Raw genomic sequence first — 27,363 nt, forward strand, 5'->3', positions numbered from 1 at the left:
CTCAGGCTGCACCTGCTGAGACAGAACAGGCTCGGCTTCCTTTGGGCCATTCTAGAATCTGGCCTGGGTCTCCCGCTCTGGGGGCCACTGGGGACCAGCGGCCGGAGCAGAGGCTGAGAGTCAGAGAACAATGGGGGAGTCCAGGATGCCTCAGGAGAGGCGCCCTCGCGTCACAGCGCTGGGGGTTCCATGTTCTGGGGGTTCCATGTTCTGTGGGATCCACTGAAGTGGCGTCTCCAGACTCAGTGCAGGGAGAACCTCCCGGGTACACATGAGGACATCGCAGTTCCCAAAGCGCTGTCTGGCCCCCGAGAGGGAGAGGGGTAATGAGCGGGCTTGGGAGATCTCAAACTTGACTCTGGGGAAGAAGGAAAATCTCTTCTAGCCACAGACTTTCTCTCCTTCCACCTAAACCTCATACCCACATGCTGAACAGGTTGGGGTGACTGTTACTGCTTCATCCTAAATGAACGCATTCCCTTCTTATTGCTTCACTACCCCAGCTGTTATGACAGAAAACAAAACGGTAGTAAAGGGCAATAGAGAAACTTTACTTGTATTTAATATTTCCCAAGCTCCAGAAAAAGTGATATATTTATAGGGAAAAGAGAAAATGATTGTGAGAGAGGAATCTATAGACACATATGAAATGGACTCTTGGAGTAACCCTCAAGTAATAGCGTGAAAGTGATTTAATAGCAACAGACTAAATTCCCAAGGTCAATAATTTAATTTTTCATCATTGTCCAGGATGACCGCCTGGAGGTTTCACAGGCAAAGGAACAATCCCCCTGCCCTCACTGAATCACTAACAACTTCTTTGCCTATAGATGACGAGGAAAACAAAACAAGAAACTCACAACCCACTCAGGGCAGTCTTTTCCAGAAATAATTGACTTGATTGAGTCTTTCCAACATAATTTACTATGATAGATACAGAAGCAGAGTGATTGAATTTCTGATTCAATTTCATGTTCAGAAATGAAACTCTGGGGGCCTCCCTGGTGGCACAAGGGGTTAAGCACAGCACTATGAAGCTATCAGCAGCCTCTGCAGCATGAGTTCAATCCCTGACGGGCCAGGGAGCAACCCTCATGGTGCAGCAGACCTCTCCCGTCTCCCCGCTGCTCCCCTCAGCAATGGATTTCAGTGGATCTGCCTGTTCTGCTCCCCACTCTGTCTCTGGTGAATCCTCTCACCCCCCCACACACACCCCAGCTCTTGTAGGCATAAATAAATAAATCTTTAAAAAAACAGAAATAAAACTCTGGCTGAATCCCATGGCAACCAGATTTGCTACCTCCTGCTGCTCTCCTGCCACATGTTTCTCCTCCTGGGATAGCAAACTCGTCTGAACATGATGATGGCGGCGTCACCATCAAGGACATGGAGGATGAGGACAGGAACTGCCATTGCCTCCTTCCTCCTTATGCTCCAGACCCCAGCCCTGGGGCTCGCCAGTGCCCGGAGTTGCACGCCTCTCTCAAGGGCATCGCGGAGAGATCAGTCTTCATCCCATGGACACATCCAGCAGGAACATCCTCAGCCCCACAGAGTGCTTCTTCTTACTGCCCGTGGGCACCTACAATGGCAGATTTGAATTTTGATTTAAGTCCTAGAAGTAGTGTTTCCACACCCATTTTTAGGATACGATGAAACAGAGCTGAGCCCTTCTTACTTTCCAAGATGATGAAGTTTATCCAGCAATAAGCGAGCTTCAGAGTCAATTTACAGCGAGCTCAGGAAGGCTGGGACCTGTGTGGCCGTCTGCTGTTGCTGCGATGAGCTCCTGAGACAGCCGGCCACGTTCAGGCTCCTGAGACCGCCTGCCCCTCATTCGTTACACGAGCGTGCACTGCAGGAGGAATTTACTCCCTCGTGTAAAGCCGACAGCGACGTACAGTCCTGAGCTCGCGAGTCCGTCGTGAGGATCGGTGTGACCATCCCCACCCGCCACTGCACGCAGGGCCTGGAAAACACCGGACTCGTGAGACTCGGCGTCAGTATCGTTTCTTTTACAAGTGCTGGAAACAAAGAGCAAGAGCAGGTGTTGCCCTGAGCCAGGTGAGCGTGCTGCGGTTCCAGCAAATCTCGGGGAAGGGATCTCAACGCAATAAGCGACTCCACTCCTTCACAGGCCGATTCTACAGCTACTGAGATTCTGAAACTCTTTTCAGCCCAAGAGGAAAATGGCCTGGGGCTTCGTCGCCGTGGGTCAGGTCTCCTGCAGAAGCCAGGACCCTGTCTGAGGAAGGCGAGCCCTCAAAAGCACCATCTGTTAGAAATTCTAACATTTCAGATATCAGATGTTTTTTTAAAAAAACATGCTTTTTTTGAAACCTTTTTAGGTGTAGATGTGTTGGCCTGACATGTTTCTTTTCCTTGTTTGTAAAACACTGTCTTTGAGTGTGTGATTTCTTTTACACAAACAGAGGTGCTGGCTTTCCTGGGATGCTCTGACACTGACTAAGCGCCCAGAGCTGAGGAGCCAGAGGAGCTGGGGGCTGGGGGCTCGCCCCTCTCACTCGCGGGGGCTCTGCATCCACCTCCTTTACCAAGAGAAGCTCATCGCAGTGGCCTTCGGTGACCGGAGTCCTGTCTTCCAGCGGCGAAGTGCCGTCAGCTTCCTAGGAGGCTTCCTAGGCGGCGTCAGCACACAGGAAGACAGAAAACGCAAAATGGAAACAGCAGCAATAAAGCAGACCAGGCGGTGCCAGATGGCCCCTGAGCCAGGCACCAAGGCATGGCTGCACATGTCCCCCAAGCGTGTCATCATGCTCTCTGGCTAGGAACAGGCCCCACTAAATCTTTCCCCTCCTGGCTGGGAGGGTGTCACACTCTGCCAGGAGATGGGGGGCTGGAGGGACCCTGAGTGAGAAAGACCCTGTTATTTTTTTTAGACCAAATTTCTTCCTTTTCTGCTTCCCCAGAGCTGCTGCCAAAGACACACCCGCAGGGTGGCTGCCGCTCGGCCTCCTGCAAGTCTGTCCCCGCCAGCCCTCGGGGCCACAGTCCCGCTGGTTCCCTGTGGGCCAGGACTGCCCGGGGCCGGCGCCAGGGGTTGAATTTCCTCCTCCCGTGATCAGCCCCAAACCGGCAGCAGGGAGAGGGCCTGCAATGAGTTTGTTTGGAAGTGTCCGTCCACGGGAGGCTGGTCTGGGAGTGGCGGTCACGACCTTGTGGATGGGGGTCGGTGTGTTGACATGACCCTGGCCCGGAGCCACGGCCGTGTGAGTCAGACTATGATGAACCTGGTGGATCTTTGAATCCCGATTTCTGTTCTGGTCACATTTCCCCAGAAGTCAGACTGCTGGATCCTCTGGTTCTAGTTTTAATTTTCTGAGAAACCTCCATGTTACTTTCCATGCGGCTGCACCATTTTGTTTTCCCGCCAACAGGCACAGGATTCCAGTTTCTCCACATCTCGGTCAACACCTCTAATCTTTTGCTCCTTTTCTTGTAATAGCGTCCTAGCTACACTGAAATACAGTGACTGTGATGTGCATGTCCTGAGTGACCAGTGAGGGTGGCCCCCAAGGCGGAGCGTCCTCGCGGCCCTGTGTAAGTGCTCTTGGGAGAAATGTCTACTCAGTTCCTTTGTCAGTTTTAAAATCAAGTTCTTGTTGTTGCTGTTATTGGGTCTCAGGAGCTCCTTCCATATTTGGTGTATGAATCTGTTACCATGCATATGGTCTGAAATCCTCTCTCCCACCCCCAGGCCGCCTTCCATTCTGTCAAATGTTTCCTTAGCTGTGCAGACGCTTTTTAGTTTGACGTCGCGCCACTTGTCTAGTTCTGCTTTTGTTGCCAGTGTCTTTGGTGTCACATTCAAGACATCAGTGTAAATGTCTGTCAGTGGCTGAATGGATAAAGAAAATGTGCTCTCTACGTGCAATGGAGTGTTTTTCATCCTTGAAAGGAAAAGGAAATCCTGTCCTATGCTTGATGTGAATAAACATGGAGGCCATGATGCTAAGGGAAACAAGCCGCCACAGAAAGACAAGCACAATGTGACTTCATTCTCTGAGGCGTCTAAGAAAGCCAAGCTCGTGGAAGCAGAGAGAATGGTGGCTGCCGAGAGCTGGGAGGCAGGGGAGCAGGGAGGCTCCTCCTGGCCATGAAGTTGCTGGTGCGAGATGATCACCGCTCTGGAGTCAACATTGTGTCCAATTTTTTAAAAAATATTTATTTTATTTAATTACATATACAAGAGCTGGGGTGTAGCCCAGAGGTGTGAGGGGTGGGAAGTGGTGAAAGGATTCACCAGAGACAGAGTGGGGAGCAGAACAGGCAGATCCACTGAAATCCACTGCTGAGGGGAGCAGCGGGGAGACAGGAGAGGTCTGCTGCGCCATGTGGATCAGCTCCCTGGCTGGGATCAAACTCATGCTGCAGAGGGCTTCACTGTGCTGAGGCTTCACTGTGCACATTAAGTGCACCTAAAATCAATGAAGAGGGTAAATCCCAGGCTAAGTGTTTTTACTACAACAAAAATAAATAAACAGAGATGCAGAGGACACTTTTGGAGTTCGGGGTACATGCATTGCTTTGGCTGTGGCTGGTTTTTCAGGAGTGTGTCAGGGCTACCTGGGTGGCATACCTCAAATCTGCAGTCTCTTTTATATCAGTTATACACCAATAAAACTCTCCATAAAATACCTTCCTAGTCAATCTTTCAGTTCCAGCTCCAAGTACAGACTATGGAGTCTTTAACCTCTCTTGGATCACATACAAGGAATGTGTTAGTCCTTTTCTCACACTTGACAACGTTGAGAACTTCCACAGTCAGCAGCTTCCTTGTTACGAATCCCCCTTTCAGTCACACAGGACTTTAAGTCTGTGCTCCCAGCTGGGTTAAAGAATCTCTATGAAATGCTTTCTTAAAATTCTGTGGCAGAAACCATGTAAAACATGGGCCTCAAAACCTGTCACTCTGGGCCACTTTCTCCAGCCTCTGACACCTTGAAGATCCCCACTGCCTGTTTGGGGTGTTCCTTTTTGTTTTCTTCTAGAACAAAGAATTTCTTCCAAGTGGTTCTTCCACAACCTGATGGATCTGGGGTGTCACCTAATACCAAGCAAAGGGAGATTCTTTCAGATCTGTTGAGCAAGCTTCTATGGACAAGTTGACCTCTGGTATGTTTGGGGTTTAATGTCACCTAATTTAAGTCAAAATTCCATGGAGAATGGTAAACGTGATTACTTAGACTAAAGAGTCCTATTTTGATGGATTGATTTAATCTCATTGGTCTGTATGCCAATTTGGACTATTTCACAGTCAAGACCTAACCAGAACCACCTCTAATAACAAATCGTTTATGACAATTTTAGGTAATTTTCACATATTATATCTCACAAGTCTAGGGGGATGACAATGCATGCATGTCACTTAGCTGCTTAGATCCGTAGATCAGCTCTTGCTTCCATTATTTCCACAAGTGCTGAACATGTGAAAGTAAGTGTGGCAGTGATTCAATTAGTGCTGTCTTACACCCCGGCAACCCTAGGTCACCAGTCAGGATGGAGAGAATCCAAAACTGAAGGGAAGCAGGTAATTAGACAAAATCAATAGGCTCTTGTCTGGTAATCTCTCTGTCTCTATTGCTCTTCTCTCTCTCTCTTCTCCTCCTGATGCATGTGTGCACTCCCCCCCCACACACACATACTGAAGACTACATCACTGGAGGTTTGGAAGGTGGCCCTGGAGCTGGTCTGTCAGTGAGCACAGGACCAGCTGCCCTGGGGTGGTCTACAGACAGAACCCATCTCTCCAGGCCTCCCCAGGAATGGGAGATGCCAAAATTTCTACTCCCTGTCCACTATTGCCATGGTCCAAGAGAAACTGGAGGAAATGATCGGATTGCTTTGGAATTGTTAATGGAAGGACAGTTCGGAGCTCTGTCGTCTGGAGATGGGTGTCCAGCTTCGCCACACATTCCAGGAACATCCATTAATAGAGACAAAGTATTGAAATGAAAACACCTCGTTAGAAACAATAACTACAAATGGAAAAAAGATAAAGAAAAAACCTACAATGAAATCACTCCAGCGTCTATGCTCCTCTGAAAACATCTCCAGAAGTGTAAATCCACCGTCTCTATGAAGTTCTATTTTCATTTCTCTTATCTGCCACTCTTCCTAAACCCGCCTTACTGTCTCGTCAGTCATTGGAGACTAATTTCTTGCCACATAAACAGTAACTTGAGAGAGTTTTGGGAATTAAGTCTTAATACCAACAGAGGATTTTGCATTTTCTCCTGCTGGCTGCCAGATAACTCGAGACAGAGTCACCTCCGCAGTCATTAACGCGGCCAGAGCATTAATTTCCTCGTCACCATCTGCACTCAAGACCCTCATCTCATTTTAATGCCCATTGATGAAATCACTTCTCCCTTCAACATCTGGTGAGCTCTTCCTCATTATCCAGGGATGCTTCTTAATTTTTCTTAGTGCAATTTTTCCTTCATGTTTTCCGTACAAATGAACTAAATAGTACTAGAGTTCAGTCCCCAAATAAACCATGCACCATCGTAATACTACTGCCACGTAGAACGAGGCATTTTCCCCTGATGTTTAGCATTTGCAATTAGCGTCTACATAATCTACAGCAGCATTAAATATTCTCATCATATCGTGTTTTTGTTTCCAGCAACATTATTTCCTAATCACTTCTCAGAGCTCAATAATGGCTCCTGAAAAATGCAGCTTCTCCTCTCCCTCTGTCTCATACAGGCTCGTCCCATGGGTGCAGCGGACCTTATCTAACAGACCCCACCCAGGATGCTCACTGTCCATGCACATGACACAGACATCTTTTTAAAATGGCTATTCTAATAGCAACTTGTGGTAAAACAGAGAAAACATCAACAACTAGAAAGCACACGGTGAATGCCCTTCTTATTGTATTTGTTAAGGGAACATTATTTAGAGAGTGAATGCTTCACACCTTAAGGAAACCAGTCATGAGACTCAAGAAAAGCACATTTACAACAAACTGCACAGGTATCCTAATATTAGATCAAACTATCCATGGGACATTGACTTGGACAGAGTAATTCTTCACAGAAGCATCAACACTGACACAGGAATTGCCCTGTGTTGGTCTTGACTTTATTTTTTCAGTGACACACAACTTGCAGCTGCATGGTGGACCCCTTTCTCCCCTCATAGGTAGTACACGACAGGGACTTCGCATCCCTGCAGCCTGGCTCCTTGCTGACTACACACGAGCCACCCTTGCTGAATCTCTGTAGAGATTCCTAGAAGGAGACCAATACCAAGGGGGAGGAGCTCTTGGGGGTGGCTAAGATAATGGATTGAAAGTGTGTTTGTCAACTGGGAACTCAATGACATCTGCTCCCCATGCCCCTTCCATTGCCTTCTTTCTCTGTCATCTCCTGTTCTCACTTCTATGATCCTTTCTCACTCCCTCAAGCTCCCCTCTGTCTCCTCACTTCCCGCCTGCCCTCCCCTCCCTTCCTGTGACTCTCTACTACGCCATTTGGACCGTGCATGTGGCTGAGGGGGACTTACTGATAAATTTGAACCCTTGACCTCAAATCTTGACATGACCCCTCTAACCTCTGGAGAGGGTGCACCGAATGAAAGCAATGGGGAGAAACACCTGGAGTAAGCTGCTTGAGGGTGTTGATCTGGCTGAGGAATGCGTATTTCTTTGGGCAATGTATCAAGGGCAGAAACAGCTTAACACGAGCCTTCAAATGTTTTCCAAAGACCAGAGTACACAGATATGACCGCCCTACTTTGGACCCAACATGCAAAATTTCCACAGGCCTTATATGTGGCGTTACACCTTGACAAAAAGAGGGACTAAGACTCCGGGAGACGTGGGGCTCCAGGAGACAAAACAGGAGGGAAAAGTCAATAACGAGAAACACTCTCACTGGTTAATCCATATCAGACATCGGCCAAGGCTGGCCAATCCAAAAACTGCCCCATCACATGGCTCCTCCTCTAGACCCAAAACATAAGCACAGCCATAAAAAACCCATCCACCCATAGGCGTTCATCCACCCGTCAACGACCCTCTCTCGGGACCCCTGAGTGGGACTTAATTCTGCTTCTTATCTGTCCTTGCAAGTGACATCACAGCCCATTCCCCCAACTCAGAGCCAGACAACTGTAAGCATTCAGATGAGATGGCCAGGGCAGCGAGTACCCAGCCACCTCCAGCTCTACCGAGGATGGGGAGTCAGCCCAGTGAAGTCCCACAGAACCCCCAGACTGAGCCCAAAGCTCACCCCCTGAATTATGATTCTTGTCACTGGCCCTTGTTTTACATTTATGATGCACAGATAGCCAAGTGATTCATTTATTTACAAAGACACACACAACGACATGAAATTCTCTAAAAATAAGTAATAAAATGAGGAATAAAGAAAATTAATGTATAGAATCTATGTCATAAAACTTGTATCAGTAGTTTTTAATTGGAGGGGATTGTCAGTAGGTAATTAATTACAAATGTGATCCAATCTAAAATAACTAAGATTTGGGCCTCCCCTGGCGGCGCAGTGGTTGAGCGCTGGGCTGCGAAGCTGCCCACAGCCTCTGCAGGGCAGGTTTGATCCCCGGCTGCTCCCCGGCCACTTGAGGAGGGTCCCACATGGCGCGTAGACCTCTCCTGCCGCCCACTGCTCCCCTCAGCAGTGTCCTTCGGTCCTTCTGCCTGCTCTGCTCCCCGCTCTGGCTCTGGTGAATTCTCTCACCCTCCCGCGCTTCTGACTGTACCCAGTGCTTGTATAAACAAAACAAACAAATAAATAAATAAAAACAAAACAAACAAACAAAAAATACACTTTAAAAAATAAAATAAAATAAAATAACTAAGATTTCTCATCACCTGCGCCAAATACAAACACATCCCGCCTCTTAAGTACTGTCTGCTTTCTCTGACTGCAGAGATACAGTGATTCTGAAGTGACGTTGTGCCCCTCATCGAACTGAGAAGCCAGGACTCTCCCTGCAGAAGTTGCTTGGGGAAATTCTAAATATAGCGTCAAGGAAACAGGTACTATCACCTTCAGGTGCTCAGAATCCAGATCATCTGAGGAGCAGTGGACAGCATCTCATGGGCCGGTCATCATGTCTAATCATCTGGCAGATAGACCTTATCCGTTTAATTATCATCTGTTCATGCAAAAGCGGAATCAGGCCACAAAAACATTAGACAAGAAAGCTCAAATTGAGGAAAACGTTATAAAATGCCTGGCCTGTATTTAAAATATCAGTCAAGAGACAATGCCATCTGAAGAGCAGAAGCAAACTGAGCTGAAACAGCAAAAACAATATAAAATCCTAGGAAAAATAGGACACAAAAATGATAATGGGGTAAATGGTAGAATTAGAAGTTTCACTTCTAATGTGGATTAGATAAAATTATTATACTAATAGTATATTATCTGAGATTGATAAAAATATTGTGGTGATGTATGAAGACATTATTCTTATGACATACACACTTGAGCAGCAGTGGGAAGGATCTGCAATTGAAAATACATCCTCAACTGGGAGCTAGACACAGTAGCACATATGAACCAGTAAATGAATGAATGAAAGATGAGGCAAAATGAAAAATGAGCGAAATATTCTTTATAGTTCAGTCATGATTATTCAGTATGTTGATTCAAATTCATCTCTTTTACTTGCACCTACTTCAAATAAAACTGTGGGTAAACTTATCTGTAGAAGTGACGTATTGTTAAAGATTAAGATTTGGCTAATCCCTGGGCTGACGGGAAGCCAAGCGATCATCTTCACAGGCTCCATCCTGTACACAGGAATCTGCTGCCTGGAGGCAAAGTAAGTCTTTTCTGTTTTTTTAAAGAGATTTAACTGTGGGCACCCAGCCTCCTTGTCTCTGCAGGGCATTCATTGGGAATTAGACCCTGCGCTGCCTCTTTCCAGTATCAGCATAGATTTCAAACCAGAAGCCTCTCCTAGCAAAGCATAGTTACATTCTTCATGTCAGTGATGCACTGTTTCCCCCTATATAAACTAAATTCAAACGTGTGTTTACTGGAACAGCTCTCACAGACTAAAATCCATAGGGCTGCTTCCCAAGTTCAGACCTTCACTTGGACTATACAGAAACTCTTTTCTAACTATCCCTGACAGGCTCGCCATGCTACAAATTAAATGAATAAGGTCTATATACCAAATTGTATGCATTGTACGTAACTGAAATTAATGAAAGAAAATTCAGTTAGACACATAAAATTAACAAAATTAAGCCATTTGCACAGGTATTCTTGGTTTCTGAGCAAATTCATGAAGACAAGACCCTTGGAATAATGGTTTTGCAGACCACAGTGCACACATTTTTCTCCCTTGCCTCTGCATACACTCTGTACAGCTCATACCTTTGCATCTAATAGCCTCAAATAATATTTTTGCTAGATGTGTGCTGTGTTACTTGCTAACCATTTCAATAAAATACCTTCCATTGTAGCTATGTTTGTTGCCGATTTAGCAGAAGAGGGAGGCAGAAACAAACCACCCCCCATTGCTGTTAGTTATGTGCAAGGGGATTTCCCTTAAGGCCTGTCATTGTTTCACCTTAATTCTGTACAGTGCCAATATTTTGAAAGCATCTTTATCCCTTAGGACATTAAGTTATTGATGATTAGTTTTTAATCTAATAAAAAAATGAAGTCAAGATCTTTTAAAATCACAGCTGTCACAAGATTATTAAATGTTATAATTTAAAAGTTTTAATAAACGACATTGTGATGAATAGTTTCATCAATACTTTGGGCTCCACTGACCTGTAAAATGTGTGCTTGGAGAGAACATTTGTGAGGATGTGCCTGGAGTTTTGCAGATATACTTCATCTCACGGGGCAGACTGGGCCAGGAGGCTGTTATTAGGGGACAAGAAAACTCTCAACTGTGATGTGAATATAGCTATTGTAGATGACTCCTCAGGCTTCCTGTTCACCGTGGGGGGTGTGCAATCTTCCTGCTGTCCTGTGGGCTGCACGAGTCACGATTTGTTCTCAGCACACATGTCCACATTCGATAGTTCTCAGGAGCCCTCTAGCATAAACCATGAGAGGCTGCCAGATTTTAAAAAAAATCTCACTATTATAAAAGTAACACTCCCTCTTGTTGGCCTACTAGTTGTATTAGATGGAAAAGGTCTGACACTTCAAAAATATGGCAAGATGTCTAGTGATATAATTGAGGTCATGAATTGCACAACTCTCTTTAATCAATATTGACCTTTGTTGAATTATGTGGTGCTCTCTGTGCCTTGGGTGCATCAGTACACTTTTTTATTTTATTTTTTACATAAAAGAGAAGGCTATCTTCCACTCATCACAGATTTTTTAGACGTAGGTAATTTTGAGGATAAACTTTAGGGTAAAGATTTTACTCATGCTGCTAAGTCCCTATCATTCATTAAATGTCCATTCAACATACTTTTATTAAGCACCTACCATGCACCAGGATCCATTGTATCCAAACAGAAATAGGTAGAGTCTCAAGTTATTTAGAGTCTATTAAAATACATGAACAATTGCTTCTGCCTTGCTAGAAAAATAAACAGAAACTGGTCAAAGCCAAAGGCAAAGGCTTAGCTCATCTCAGTCAAGTCACGTGAGTGAAACAATAAATTCTCTCTAACATTTGTCCTTGATATACTATCTAAGGCTAAACTTGTCATGATCTCTAGTTGATACTTAGCATTTATCAAGGAAGAAACATTAGCTTATCTTTTGGTATTAGATCAAAAAGAATTTTCTGCATCTACGTTTCCTCTTTTGTTTATGGAAGCATTTTCTTGGAGATAAAATTACTCTTTAAATTTTGTTCATCTTCATTTATTGCCTATATTGATGAAGGAAACAATCATTTTACACATAAATAAGATATACTTGATACCATACACTTTGGTAAGAGAGTGAATGGACTCAGTCTTGGTGAAAGTCGATTTAGCAACAGGTGTCTAAAGTTTAATTAATATCTTCTTAACCAGTGTTCATCCTTCTAGGAATTTATGCCAAGGGCATATGGTAGACATTTCATGTTCCAGAAACCAAAGCCCTTGGAGAAAAGATAAGTACTGACCAGCGAGCTTTCACATGGCCGTGTGCCTTCTCCAAGCAGCTCCAGAATTCTTAAACTGCACAGGTGCAGTGCATGAGCAACTAAGCACACAAAAGCTGAACATTCTAGTTTTCAGCAGATTTCCCATGGAGAGGAGTTGGAAATTGGAGCTGAACCCCTAAGATGTATGTGGGGCCTGCAGCACTGCAGTGTCTGGTGTTTGCAGAGCTATGTGGTGGCAGTAGGTGTGAGTCAGAAGTTGTTTGAACCCCCAGTTCAGTATCTTTGTCTCTATACTATCAACTAAAAATAGACCTTTTGTGATTAAGCCACTGAGTTTAGAGCCTTATTCATTACTTCAACGGAGGCTGCCTTATCCGCTAACATAAGCTAGCATTAAATCAGGATTCTTATCATAGGAAAGGAAACTATAGAGCAATTTATGAAAATAAATAAGTCTAGTAAGTCATTCAAAGGTAGTTAGTCTTGGTTGGGAGATTGACACCAAATCAGAGTAGCCATGCATGATATGTTGGAAGGACTATGACGCCACAGTGGTGAGAATGAATGTCCCTGCAAAGAATGTTAAAATGCCTTGAACAAACATATAATGTCATTTCTTCTATTTCCTGTTCAAAGAGAGATGTCTTTGACCATCCTTGTACTGAAATGACCTTGAGGCGCTTTTCACAATTTCCCAAAGGAACTATAACTTGAATTGACAGCACAAGAGAGATAAACTGATCTCATGGATTTTCTCAGTGCAATTTTACCCTCTAAATTGTTTGGCTTTTCCCACAAGAGTAGTCATAGGTTACAAAAGTGTAATTAGTGTCAAATGTCTTCATTCTCTATGATGAGTACCAAAAATAAAGTTGAGTAAAGGCAGGGAAAATGACAAGTTTTTCTCCAGCCCTTAAAATCTGGCTCCCACCTCTTTTACAAGAGTATTTAGTGCAGGTCTGAAGACTGCTGATTTTTGAAACATATAAAGCAACAGACAAAGAAGCTTTGATTTCCATGTAATATCATGCTGTAAGAAGGCCCTGAGACATGAATTAACACGGATTAAGCAATAAGCTATTTTGTTAATGATTATAACCAATTCTAGATATTCCCTAGGGTTTCAGTTTTCAATCTTATATTAAAATCCTATTGTTTACTTTTACAAGTGATTCTTAGATGCAGTTGACTTCAACTTTATAGATAAATTTAACTCCTTAAAAAGCAAATGTAATATATAGTTGGGTGAACTTGTTTAGGAGTAAATGAAGGAAACCTGTGGTGTGCACGAAGTTTCTGGACTGAGAGGTCATGAGGAATGGCAGGAAAGAGAAAAGCTTTGTTCTAGGGGCATGTGAAAAGCCACCAGGAGGCGAAGGTTTTAGTTCAGCCTGGATGTGGAGCTTAGTACAAAGACTCAGACAAACTCGTGAGTGTCCACAAGGGGGTGAGATGGACCCACTGCAGGCAGGGAAGGAAATGTGGCACCTCTCAGAGGGCAGTTATCAGGTCAATACCTGCTCATCGACTGACTGAATGGGATGAATTTCCAACCAAAAAAACCCACTTGAAAATGCACGAGTGAAACAGAATAGACTTCTAGAAAAGTAGAAGTCTTTGAGAAGACTGTCCCCAGACCTCTCTCATTTACTTAATGAAGAAAACAGCAAGAAGAGTCATGGGTTTCAACTGGCTCCAGGCAGCCAGAGGCACCTCAGTCTCCAGCGAGGCCGAGGGAGATGGAAGGCAGGAGATGCAAACTTGGCTGTTGAGCGTAAAGTCCATGAAAGACCATGTTGGGCTTGGTTCACGGGTGGCTGGGTGTGCTTGTTTTCCCCAGCACAAAATATGTGAATGGATGAATATCCAGTGGACAGTGCTGTTTGGGTGTTTGTGTCACTTTGTTTTGATGCATTAGGGACTTCATGCATTCATAATGTATTTGTGGCAGAAGCATGTGGAGAGAAATACATGAGCAAATCACGAGTAATTTACAGCGTTGTTTTGGAGAACATTATTACCTCCACTACAAGAATATCCATTTTAAGTGCTTCATATTTCACTAAGATGCTAAAGTCACCATAAGCCATTTACTGGGAAATCAACAACCATTAAAGAAAATTAATTTCTATGAGTTGTTGACAATTTGTAACTATTTAATAGTCCTATCACTATAAACTTTATGCCCTGCCTATGGGTAGGTATGAATATTTTAATAGATGTTATGAATAAATATGCAACTTTAAGAATAAATCAATTTGCTAGGGCTGTTGATGTGTTAAAGTATTGATCGTGCAAATATATTCTAATTCACTGACGATGTACTTTCTCCTCACCTCTCATAATCAATATATTGCTAAGAAAATGGTCTGTAAGTCACATTCACTGATATTGTGATTTGAACTATTTAATTCATTTTAGGCAGCACTGACATATGAGATCTCTCATTCCTTGGGGAAAAAAAGGAAGAAAAGGTTTGAAATTACTGAAGGATAATTGGTCAAATGACAATTTTATATAACCCCGTTTGCAAACCTGGATCTGGAAAATGCCCTGAAATTTTCAGGAACTTTAATATTCTCTAACTGTATCTTTAATTGCTCTTTTAACTTTGGTGACTAGAATCAGTGTTTTCAACTCTATTCCGTTTCACTCTAAAATCATGTCTTTATCTCATTAACTCTGGTGTCCACACAAGGGATCTACTAATGGCAGTGTTCCTTCTGCTCAGAGTGTCGATGAGATGGGTAAGAGGCTGCTGTTCTAACTGCCATCCTCATACATGAGATATTCTTTGGACGGAGTCTTTATGCTAATGTTGGCAACACAGGAAGGCAGTTCAGTACACTGCAGCCCTCTCAACCTTGTAGAACTGCTTTCTGAGGCCAGACAGTCAACTTTCATAGGCCTCTTAAGTGAGAGAATGAATCCTTGAGTTCAGATCTCTGAAGAGAGCTTTTTGTTACCAGAAGCTGAAAGTCAGCCCTGACTGATATAGAAAGATCAGAAAACTGTAGAAGAAATCTGTGTAAAATATGACCATGACTCAGATGACTTAAACGTATCTTCAATTAGGAAAGAAAAGGGAAAGAAAATGTGAGCTAATCACGTAGTATAATCGCTAGCATAATGCAGCCATAGCCAGTGAGACCAACAAGCGAACATATTGCCTTGTTGAACAAAAAATGACAGGACAAGAAAACCTTGAACAGCAGTTCCTAAAAATCTTCATGACTCTGAATACATCAGGGTATTGGCTGTGTAATGCATCTGGCAGTGAGACTGTTTCTCTGTATTTTTTTTTTTTTTTTGGAAAACTATACAATACTGTTCAGAGAGGCATCACTCATTCATTAGTGACATCTTAAAATGAGAAAAATAGGTAGAAAGAGACTTCTGCATTACAAATCCCTTGAAAACATGGAGTAGGGGGTGATATCACAGGTGTTTATTTTTTCACCCAAAGATACAGTCTAGTTATCACTCCTAGAAGACTCCAGAGAGAGAAAAGCATCAAGGGCATTGGCAGGCAGTTGTGTTAGTCCTTGAAACTGAATGAGTAAGGCAGATGGTGGCTTGGCATTGCCCCACACAGGAGAAGTATGTAGACGAAGGAAAGGTTTTACTTGACATCCCAGTGAGACAAATCATTCCTATCTATTCTATACTTTCGTTTTGCTGCTAAGACATTTTGTCTTTTGGAGGTTTAAAAGAGGCAACAGCTACAATAGCACATATTTTTATAAAGATCTTAAATTTTTGTACCACAAATAAAAATGGTAATTACATAACTATGTTAAAGGGTGAAACTGTCATTACAAGGACAATCATATTATAATAAATAAATGAATCTAATCAACATATTGTATATCTTAAATTTACATGATGATATATATATATATCAAAATTTTTTAAAGGAGCCAGCACAAAACACATATAATCACTGCTGAGACTATGTTTGTAAACACCTCCTTAAACACATTACAGGATTCCAGACACATTCTCATAATTAACAACACTCCTCTCATCATTGCCTGTGGATGCCAGTTTTATAAACACTATTATTACAAGTGTTTAAAACTCTTCTCTAAATGCATTACTGAAGAGTTATCACATCCATTCTCTGAACCAACACTCTTCTCAAAGTATCCTGAACATACAATTCTTATAAATATATCTATTACACACTATTTTAAACACTTCTGTAAATGCATTATAGAGCTATCACATCCATTCCTTGAAAAATACTGCTGTCAAAGTAGTGTGCACAGAACACTCACACAGATACAGTTAATATATGTGTTTATAAATACTGAAGAAGGAATTAAAAATGCCACAAGTGAGTATCACTTAACAGCTTACAACCAAAAGCAAAGGTACAAAATAGCACTCCTGAGACTCTAAATTGAAAAATTCATAATCCAAGCAATATTTTAAAATTTCAGTAACTTTCATATACTTATGTACACACATATATTATTTGTGTGTATTTTTGTATACTTTTACATATTTTATAATTTGGAGTAGTTTATAGCACACTGCTCCCATTAATATTCACAAGCATTTTTAAAAGCTGAATAATAAGGTAAGGGAGAAAAATTCAGAAAGCATTATGAAAGGACATATCTGCATATGAACTGAAAACCTGGCTCTGTTATCAGGGTAAATTTAATTTTTAATTCTTTTGGGCTGATCCCTCCAAATAAGTCATTTGTTGGGATTAATTGTAAGTTATTGTTAAATAATAAATCTAATTTATAAAGAAATATTTAAAAAACCTTACATTCCAAAAACACGTGAAACATATTGGACATCTCAATATTTTTTTAATAAGGAAAAAAGAGAAATGACTAATTCACCAGTGTGTTTGAGTTTTAAACATCTACTGTGGGTTCAGTAAATAAATTCATTTTGCTGTTATGATGGCAATATCAAATTTTGAAAATAGAACTAAATTTTACATATCTTGGAAAATAATATAGAATAGAGAGCCATTTGGAGATAAATTATTTCAAATGCCTCTGATAAGCAAAACTATATCCTTGCCTCATAAAAAAGAATGTATTCTAAAGATCTGGAATAATAAGCTAATTGAGTGTTACCAAAAAAGTTAACTTGACTTTAAAAACTTACTATTTAATACAGGCGTTGGAAGAGAAAAATCCCATTGCTGGTTGTTTTAAGGGATAACACTATGTGGGAGATCAATGGCCACTAGTCCTAATCAGTTCTATTTTCATGAATCTTTGTGTAGAATTTGCCTTTGTTGCTTAATTCACACTTTGAAGATATTTACTCCTATCTCTTGGGTGTGCTGTGCATGCATATGTGCTTTCTGCTCATTTTCATTAAAATAGCCTATATTTTCCATAATGAATTGGGACTATTAGGTCTCATGCATCTTTAGTAAGTCACTTGGTGATTACTCCTGACTCCAGGGGACAGATGGGTAACACTGGCCAAGCCAATGAAGCATTGGATTTCCCGTTTGAGTCAAGGATGGTGCAACTAAAGTGAGCTCCAGAATTTTCTTGGAACAACAGTGAAGATTACATATTCCTTCCAGTTGGATAGGAAACTGAGAAAATGTACTCTGAAGCTACTGGTTATCCCAAAGTAGGAGCCAGCCTGGGATTTTAGCCAATAATGAGGAAAATTTAAAAAAAGGAACACAGTCCAAGGAAGTTCATTCATATTTGGCCAAGACATTGGAGCTAGTATACAAGGACATATGAACCCCCATTATTTATATGTCCAGGAAAACAAAGGAAAAGGTGTACAAGCAATGTGTAGGGTGAAGAATTGTGAATTTGCAAAAAGAGACAAAGACCATTCAAAAGGTGAATACTATATGATATCTGAAATTATGAACTCAATAGATGTGTCTAAAACATATTAGAGCAGCAGAAATTAGGATCACTGAACTGGAAGATGATGGAAAATAGTCAAATGAAATCATAGAGAGATGAAAAAATATAAGATACATGTAAGATATGGTAAAAAGAAACCCTGTGTACATTATACATATTATATAGTTAAATATTTATTTTAAAAAGTGAAGAGGGTCCAAAGCAAAAATCAAAGTTGTGATGATGAAAAATAAAAATGAACACAGAACAATGAAAGAAGCCCTTGGGAACATCATAGTGAAGCTGCTGATAATAAAGCAAAGATAAAAAACACTTTTTGAAGCAACTGGAGAATATGAATATAAGACACATCTCTCAAGGAAAATCCCCTGAGACAGATGGCTGACTTCTTAACAGAAGCAATGGAAGCCAGAAACAATGGATTGGCATTTTTGCAGTGCTAAAGATGCGTGCTGAAAATGTTCCTACCACACAAATATGCCTGGGTCTATTCACAGGGATTATAAAATGTGGGGAGAGAAGTTAACCAGCTACCTGGTCTCCTCCATGGTCATGCATGAAGGTGCTGAACAGATTAGCTCTCTGGCAAGGGCCTTGGCACAGAGAAGGCACTCACCAGAAAGTGTGATTGTCATCCAAATTATTAAAAATCTGAACACAATCCCTCTACACCTCTTACCTGCTTCTCCTCCTACTTCCCCATGCCTTTTCACACATATACAAATGTGCCTCAGTACATTTATACTTACTTATCACTAAGGGAAAAGCATATAACGGTCACAATCAGATATCACCTTACACCAGTTAGAATAGTTATTATCAAAAATTTAAGAAATGATAAACGTTGGAGATATGGAGAAAAAGGAACCCGTGTCCACTGTTGATGGGAATGTTAATTGGTGAATTACTATGGGAAACAACATGGGGTGGGGGTGGGGCGATTGGCTGGTGGCGGATGGTTGTTACAGGGCAGGGAGAGGTGCACCCCAGACCACCCCAAAACCTGCCTGCTCTAAATGGGCTCTGTCATCTGCCGCATCAACACAAAATGTATGAGACTTTAATGGGAAGGAACTTCAATACAACTAGGAAACAATACAGGAAAGGCAAAGAGTCTAGTTTCTAAATCAAGCACCCAAAGTGACCCGTCCCCTCGTGGGTAAAACTCCATCCAAATGGGATTGGCTCAGAGCAAGGCCCCAAAGCTGCCCCAAGTCTAAAGCACCTTCCAGTGGGGACCCACAGAAAAGGGTCAGAAACAACCAGACAAGACTGGAAGGAAAAGAGCAAAATCAAAATCAAGACAAAAACAGCCATTGTCACCTCCCCATGGGTCTCACCCACATCTGTGTCACCCTGTCCACGACCAAAAGGCAAGCGTAGTTTCTTCATGTGTCTTGGCTCCATGGGCCTCCTCCAGGTCTCCTTCTGGCTCCACCCTGCTCCTTCCTTCCTCAGTCTCTGCAGCCTCTTCTCTCCCTGCTCAGCTCCACCCTCCTTTTGGGTGGGGCAGGGAACCTGGAACCTCCCCCTTTCCTGGGGACCCCCTGTTACATGGTGACTGGCTATTTGGTGGTGGGGCTGGTGAGAAAACGTGCTATTGGGTCCTATACAACTCTGTAAACTAATGCTAGTCAATTAAAAAAAAAATCCTCAGTTCAAGGTCAAACTGGGTTCCTTCTTTGTATATAAAAAATCAATGTGGCCACATCTAAATATATGACTTTGTTACCAAGTAAAACAAAGAATTAACATATAAAATGCAAATATTTAAATTTTAAAACAAAATTGTTTTGAAATTAATTCTTTTCATTATACATAAAATTTTAAACATTCTTTTTTTACTGTTTATGTGTAGTTTTTAATTTTCATTTCCTGTAGGAAGTACACTTAACAGGAGATCTCCCACCTGAACAGAATTTTGCATGTAATATGATATTGCTAACTACAGACAAAATGCAGTGTCGCAGCTCTCTAGAACTTACTCATCTTGCATTACTCAAACTTTATACCTGGTTACTAGCAACTCCCTGCTTCTCCAGTCTCCTTGTCTCTGGCAACCTACAGTGTGTTCTTTATGAGTTTGAACAAAAGAATGTTTAACTCTAAGCAAAATGTGAGTGTTGTTTGATAAGATTTGGCATTGCTAATATAATCCATGGCATATGTAAAGTCCAGTGTTCCTGCATTTGAAAAGCTTATGCTAAAAGATGTAAATCCTGCTCAGTATTTTTTTAGCATAATGTCCTTAAGGATATTTACTTAAGATTTCATTCATGGAGAAAGTATTCCTATGTAAATACACTAAGGAACTGACAAAATATACATCAGAACATAAAATGCACATGTGAGGAGGTACTAATAAATGCTGACCAACTTAGCCACTTATAGATCAGTTTGTTTTTTTTCAATTTTGGTTTGTAATTATTTCATACGGACTAGAGATTACATATTGATTCCAAAGCAGCACTTAAAATCTGAGCTGCACGTTCTGTCTGGATCTTTCTGTAGACTTTCAATCATTTGAATTGATTGGTTTGAAGTAAGCAATTGCACTAGTTTTTTAAATTACTACAGGAAATTCAAAACTACAATAAATGCTTCATTATTATTTCATTAATCAAAAAATCGGCTGAAGAACAGAAAGCAGGCATAACAGCTTCTAGTATGGTAACACAGCAAAGCAGAAATTTCACTGATGTTTTAAATATTATCCAATGCAGACAAAATGTAGACCAGTTATTTGGGAAATAGAGCCATCAATTTTTACTAACTCATGGTGACAATATTATTGTCTTTTCCATGATTACATAAAAATACAATATATTCCTTGGTGGATAAATATCAATTTCCTATATTTAATTAACAGGTATAGTCATCTGGTGTAATATTCCTTATAATAATATCTATATTTCATTTATTAATATGCAATTTAGTCTGCCAAATATTTAGTCATATATGAGATAAAATGACAAGACTTAATTACTGCTGTGAACCTTTCATGAATTACTTCTCTGTAATTACCTAGGAAAAAGCATAAATAACTCAAATATCAGGGAATGCACCTTCTCTGTTGTCAGGGAGGCTTAATGCCAAGTGAAATATGTCCTGTGAGAGGAGATATCATCAGCTAGGTTTTAGATGAAAATGCCATTAGCCCCACTCAATTATATATTTTAAAAAATTTCCACACTGAAATAACCTTAGATGAGCTGTAGGTGTGCAGCATATTTTCATATCTATGTATATGACAGCATGTGCCTCTCAAACGTCAAGTTTCTACCTAATACCATATAATTCACCCTCTTTACTAGTTTACCCCCTCTGGAACCTCTTGTCTGGTAACCAGTACTCTGTTCTCTGTACCTAAGAGTTTTTTATGTTTTAATTGTTCGTTTGCTTGTTTTCTTTTTCCCACATGCACTCATATGATGGTTTTCTTCTCCATCTGACTTATTTCATTTACCATAATAGCCTCAAGTTCCATCCATGTTGTCACAAATACCAGGATTTCACCTTTTCCAGAGCTGAGTAGTATTCCACGGCATAGATACACACATTTCTACCCTCCCGCCTGTCACTGGGCATGCAGGTTTTTCCCACAATGTGGGGGTTGTAGCTAGTACTGCGGTGAAGGCATGAGCACCTACATCTTTTGAAATTAGCATTTTCATATTTTTGGGCTAAATATCCAGAAGTGGAATCCTTGAATCATATAGTTTTTCTATTCTAAATTTTTGGCAAAATCTCCACACTATTTGTCATAGTTGTTGCACCAGTTTATCGCCCCACTGAGTGTGCCGGAGCGGCCCTTTTCTCTACGTCCTCGCCCACAAGTAATTACAGCTTGTATGACTTAATACAGTGTGCTCATTTAAAATGCAGTATTTGTTCCACGATAAAAAAATGAGCACCGCTTTAATAAAAATGTCAAAGCTAATTAGGGTCTGTTACAGAAAAGCCAGGAATGCCACATGTCCTGAAAAGGATCCCTGTGACCGTGGTCACAATGACAGACACACTGGGGAGTCTGTTCTCAGTGTGAAGACGGCTGCCGGACGCACCTGCTCTTGACAGCTTCACTTACATGCTCCCTTTTGAGGAGTCTATGCAGTTTTTATCACTGCTTTCATTCTAGATTAGTGTCAAAAAACACTGAGTGGCAAGTGCCTGGTGCTCCCCAATTTCTTATCAACTAAGAAGCCCCTGACATGAGCGCTCCAGATTCTCCGTGTCCCTTCCCTGTGTCATTGTGAATTGCATTCTACAATTACATGCTTGAAAACCCCGTGTGTCAAGAGTTGATTTGCAGAAATTAAATTACAATGCTACTCTAAACCTTAAATTATATGGAAAGATGCTTTTTATTATCTTGTGGTTTAATTTACTTTTAAATCCACTTCGCCTAAAATTTTTACATAATGCATCCACAAGGTGAGACCTTTTGGTGAAACTCATTTTAGAATCAGAAAATTGTTTGGAAATATATGATCTGTAAAATAGCTTTGTAAGAGCTATAATTATGGCCTAGCTTAGTGTAGTGTTTCTCTTAATAGTTCTCAAATTTTAAACAAATTGAAGATTATCACTAAAGAAGCTATACCTCAGGCGGCTACTAATGCTTAAATCTCTTTAAGAAATAATTCATGACCTGAAGATATTAAGACTCTTCAAGTTCTTCTTATGTCTTTCAACAGTAAAGACTCTTGGGAAAACACAATGTATCCATCTTTGTAATTTTTTTTCTGTTGCAAAATGCATATGACATTGCAAATTAAATGTAGGGTAGGTGATTGGATAATATTAATGGTGTGAATATCATTAGAACTTCAGCTGCATAAGGGGAAAGCAGAATAAAGCATATGAATGCTACAAATGCATAATTAAGACCCTTTTGCACAGAAATGCTAGCATTTTCTTTTAGAAGGAAATGACTGATCAGGGACTCCCCTGATCTGCAGTAATTTCCACTTTTATTATTCACAAAAATTAATGTGGCCGATACTGTTAGATGCAGGTAATAAAATTATCTAATTCTGAGACCCTGTTATTGAGACAGAGAAGTGAACACATTATAAAAGTAACTCATTTAATTCATACATCCATTTGGAGATCAGTCAGTGAGACATGTCAAATGAAAAAAAAAAAAGTAACAATTTCTAGTTCAAGTAATTCTTCTACTCTCCTTCCAGAGTGGACGTAATGGAAGGTGCTTTTCATCGATGACTGAAAGCGTCCAGCAGAAATTCAAGTAAACTATAACCTCTTTCACAATGAAAGTGAGGCAAGTCACTATTTTCTAGCCAAATTCAGCTATAAAATGCACATATTTGTAAAACTTCAAATAAGAGTATCATGAGTGTGTGAGACTCTAAGTGGTCTCCTATATGTTCTTATAAAAACTGTTTTACTCATGTAGTTAGAAAACCTAAGATGTCAAGAGAATAATCTAGGTTGGCAAAAAAATATTTCATGTTATAGGCTGAAACCAGTATTTTTTTTTCAACTGCAATAGTTAAGTGATTCTGTTAAATTATTGATTTGCTGAGCTAACTTTCACCCATGCCACCTGCCCTCCTCCCTCAGAGGGAGTCCCTCCTACATCTGGTGGCACCTCTGACCTGTTCCATCAATGGCCAGTGAGTGGAGGTGATGTGGGGGGAAGTGAACCATCTTCCAGGGACCAGCCCTCACACCCACCACCACCCAGGGTGGCTCACGACCCACTGCGGCTCAGGTGAGCCTGCACCTGCTCTGTTGCCAGGACACCACCATCTATTTAGAGGCTGATGCAGAGAAGCCTCATCCCTCTCCTGGCCCAGGTTCAAGCTGGCCATTGAGAGAATGCCCAAGATTGGGGAGATGGCGGTGGAGAAACCATTGTCCTCTGAGCTGGGGTGCAGGCGGACTCGGGGTGGAGCAGGGTCCCTGTGCTTCCCTGGTGAGCTTCGGAGAGGCCCCCTACCCCTTACTGCCACGGGCTTCTGGGAGATTCCAGGGACGTTCTCAGCTTCCAGGTGAGTCAGGGAAATACCCACATCCGCACCTGGGGCCTGACCACATGGCTCGCACCTGGGGCCTGACCACATGGCTCGATGGCTTGGCAGCTTCCAGGAGCAGGGGTGGGAATTTCCCTGGGCTGACTCTGAGTCACAGGAGATGCTGTTTCTGTTTTAACTCCTTCACACCCAGATTGCTTAGCGTGGCCTCTGTTGACTTGATATCACAAAAAATTTAGAAAATTTTTAAATAGAATGCTCACCCCACAATACTAGTACATCTGCTTTCTCCTCTCTCAGTACTCAACATTAGATGATACATATTGAAATTTAGTATTTCACCAAGCCATGTACTTACACATCTCCTAATGTAAATAATTCATGTAATCCTAAAACTAATTCATGCACAGTTTAAATTCTTAACACACGCAAGCCCACTTACCATTCTTGTTATGATCTATTTTAATTTTTGAATATTTAAAAGATAAAACTCCTTGCTAAATCTTAATACTGATGTGAAATCTCTCTTTTGAACAGTCTTAATTATTTTCAGAGAATTATCCTATAATTTCAAGTGGCACTCCTTTGGAGTAGAAAAGAACTAGGAAAATCTCAGATTTTCTCAAATGATAATTTTCTAATTGATATTAAGAAAAATAAGAGGTAGAACCAGAATCTAAAAAAGCTATTAAAAATATTGTCAAAAAGCAAAGGAACCTTGACAACAAGCAGATTGAGAAATACAAAGAGGTAGTGGATTTCTTTCAGAATAGGTGCCTATGAGAGGAAGGACTTCATGAAAAGAATAACAAAAATATGCCAATAAATAATAGCATATTGTAGGTCCTGGATACAAAATTAATTAATAATCGGATATAAATAAGTTTCCTAAAGTCTGATATCTTAGACAAGTACTTTAAACTCTTCAAGTTCTACGAAGTATGAAAAAGCCCATTCATAGATAAATGCAAATAAACTATGGCGTGCCGGACACCAGGACCTCGTCCCGGGGGTGACCCTGCGCCCTTCCTAACTCTTAGGTGCCACAAGTGTTGAACACAATTTATGGAGTGGCTGAAAAATTGTTAAAGAACTTTTGAACAATCAAAATTATTTGGCTTTTGTGACCCCCCTCCTTATCCACGGGGATACATTGTGAGACCCCCCAGTGGGTGTCTGAAACGAGAGAGTGCCAGCCCTGTGTAGCTCTGTGCTTCCTCTACGCGCCTGTGATAAAGTATGAGACGTAAATTCAGTGCAGTAAGATATTAACGACAATAATTAATAATAGACTATTATAGCAATATACTACAATAAAATTTATGTTATTTGCTCTCTCACTCTCTGTCTTAAAATATCCTACTGTGCATTCTGTATTCAGACTTCACTAGTTAGGGATACCACACGTAGTGAGACCGAGGATGGGAGCTATTCTAGTTCATTTCTTTCGGGCCCAAGAGGGTAGCTGACAGCACTCCTGCCATACTTGCATAGCTTATAACAGGTAACATTTTTAAATTTTGGAAACATTTCAATATTGTTTTGTTTATTCCGAAAGCCTGCTTTCTCCTCAAGGAGCAAGAATGATGACAATCAGATCTAAATCTAAATGAAAAAAAAATTCATTTCAAAGGCAACCTGTCATCAAATACAGTGACTTGGATCACCTCACACACTCATAAGAATGCGATTCTGATTAGATGCCATTCCCAAAAGTGTTTACACCAAACTTTATTTTATTCATCTTTCCTAATTCTCACCTGCTGTAATGCCCTTGATCATGCTTCATCTCGCCAGCTGAGCAGCATTCACCAGGGAACCAGAGAGCCGGTGCATGCCAACACAGGTAGATTTTTCATGAGTGATGGAGGTTGATAAAAACACTAACTCAAAAGGAAACTTCCACTTCCACATTCATTGAAGCACTATTTACAATAGCCAAGCTATGGAAACAAGCTCAGTACCCCCAAAGAGATGAGTGGCTCAAGAAGATGTGGTATGCATACAATGTGGAATACTACACAGGCATCAAAAAGCTAAACTCATGCCATTTGTAGCAACATGGATGGACCTGGAAGGGATGATGCTAAATGAAACAAGCCAGAGGGAGAAAGACAAACACTGGGCGATGCCACTCGATGTGGAACGCAGAGAGCCAGACAAAGGGCCAAACTTTAAAACCAACCCCTTGACAGCTGGTGTGAGAACTGAGGCACCCAGAAGGGAAGAAGGAGAGGTGAGAAGAGGGTAGGGGGAGAGCTGTGGTGGAGCCTATAGGTGCTTTAGTAGCAGGTCCCCTAGGGTGGCCACCACAGGAAGAGCCAGGTCTGGCTGGAAGGTAGGCTTTATACGACCCAATAAGGCCAGAGGGCAGGAGTTGAAAGAAGGAAATTGGAAGATAGTGAGATCCCATCCCAGTGTAATGAGCGACCCGTTTTCAGTGCCATTCTAGTTTATTACACATTGCATCATTACACAAGGTAGAAACCCAGCGGCATGCGTGACAGCGTCAGCTGGGAAAACATGGAGAAGACAAAGCAAAAGGATCTGGTGAGCAGCAGCAGGACCTGGACAGGCAATTGATGCTAATATGCCCGCTTAACCCCCTCCCTCTCAGCCCATTCTAGAGAATTAATTTATCAAGATGAGCTGAGTTTCCCATTAACTCTGATTTTTACTAGAAAATTTCTCTCAACAGTGAAACAGAATCACCCATGAGAAGTGTTTCTAACCATTATTCTGCTTACATAGCTTATTTATTTACCCCAGCTGACTCCAACTTGGGGTAGAGCTCCAAACTAATAGGGCATTCTAAGCAAAATCTTTCTAGCAAAGTCAAAAGTGTAAAAGTGATTTTAGACATTTAGCCTCATTCCAAGTTCGGCTAGAAATTAATGCTCTCAGCTTCTGGAGACAATAGCTCCCCAGACCAAGATTAAGGCACAAAGGTAAATCATGTAATTTGATTTCACTCAATGGGTTCATGTGTCTCCAGTCTATTGACTGGAGTTTGGGCTCACAATGTGAAGAAGCTGCTGTGTAACACTCCCTTGTCCGTCCTGTCCTGTATTATGCTCCACATGTACTTGTTCCCCAAGATTATACCCCATGGAAGAGTGACCTCCCGGAGTCTGCAGGGATGAAATGCAGATGTGCAAGGCACAGCTTTGAGGGACTAGAGTAAGCAAAGTTATTCCATCAGCCAAGTTCATCATCATCAGCTCTTCCATCTTTAAGCTCATCCGTCTTGATTTTGAGTGAAAGGAAAGGTCAAAATTAAGGTGTGAAGGAAGCAACAGCTCATCCTGCCCTGGGGCTGCCTCCAGCCATGGATAAGGATTCCTAACACCCCCAGTTCCAGGGCGGGGGCCCTGAGCATGCGCTGATTTAATCGTACATTCCAGGTCTGTGCTCTGTGG

The 27,363-nt window shown here is 41.5% G+C and overlaps 1 long non-coding RNA gene across 2 annotated transcripts; it reads left to right on the plus strand.

Annotated features, from left to right (window-relative positions):
• The first annotated feature begins 240 nt into the window (after nucleotides 1-240).
• Nucleotides 241-23,264, plus strand: LOC129144731 (uncharacterized). Of its 2 annotated transcripts, none has more exons than XR_008549231.1 (3): nucleotides 241-323; nucleotides 5,013-5,136; nucleotides 23,138-23,264. It is a non-coding gene; the product is annotated as an uncharacterized LOC129144731 (long non-coding RNA). The 2 variants fall into 2 exon arrangements; XR_008549230.1 differs by lacking the exon at nucleotides 23,138-23,264 and adding an exon at nucleotides 8,923-9,023.
• The last annotated feature ends 4,099 nt before the right edge of the window (nucleotides 23,265-27,363 follow it).

Source organism: Talpa occidentalis, unplaced genomic scaffold, assembly GCF_014898055.3.
Source record: "Talpa occidentalis isolate TD23 unplaced genomic scaffold, MPIMG_talOcc4v2.1 talOcc4.6, whole genome shotgun sequence".
NCBI lineage: Eukaryota > Metazoa > Chordata > Mammalia > Eulipotyphla > Talpidae > Talpa > Talpa occidentalis.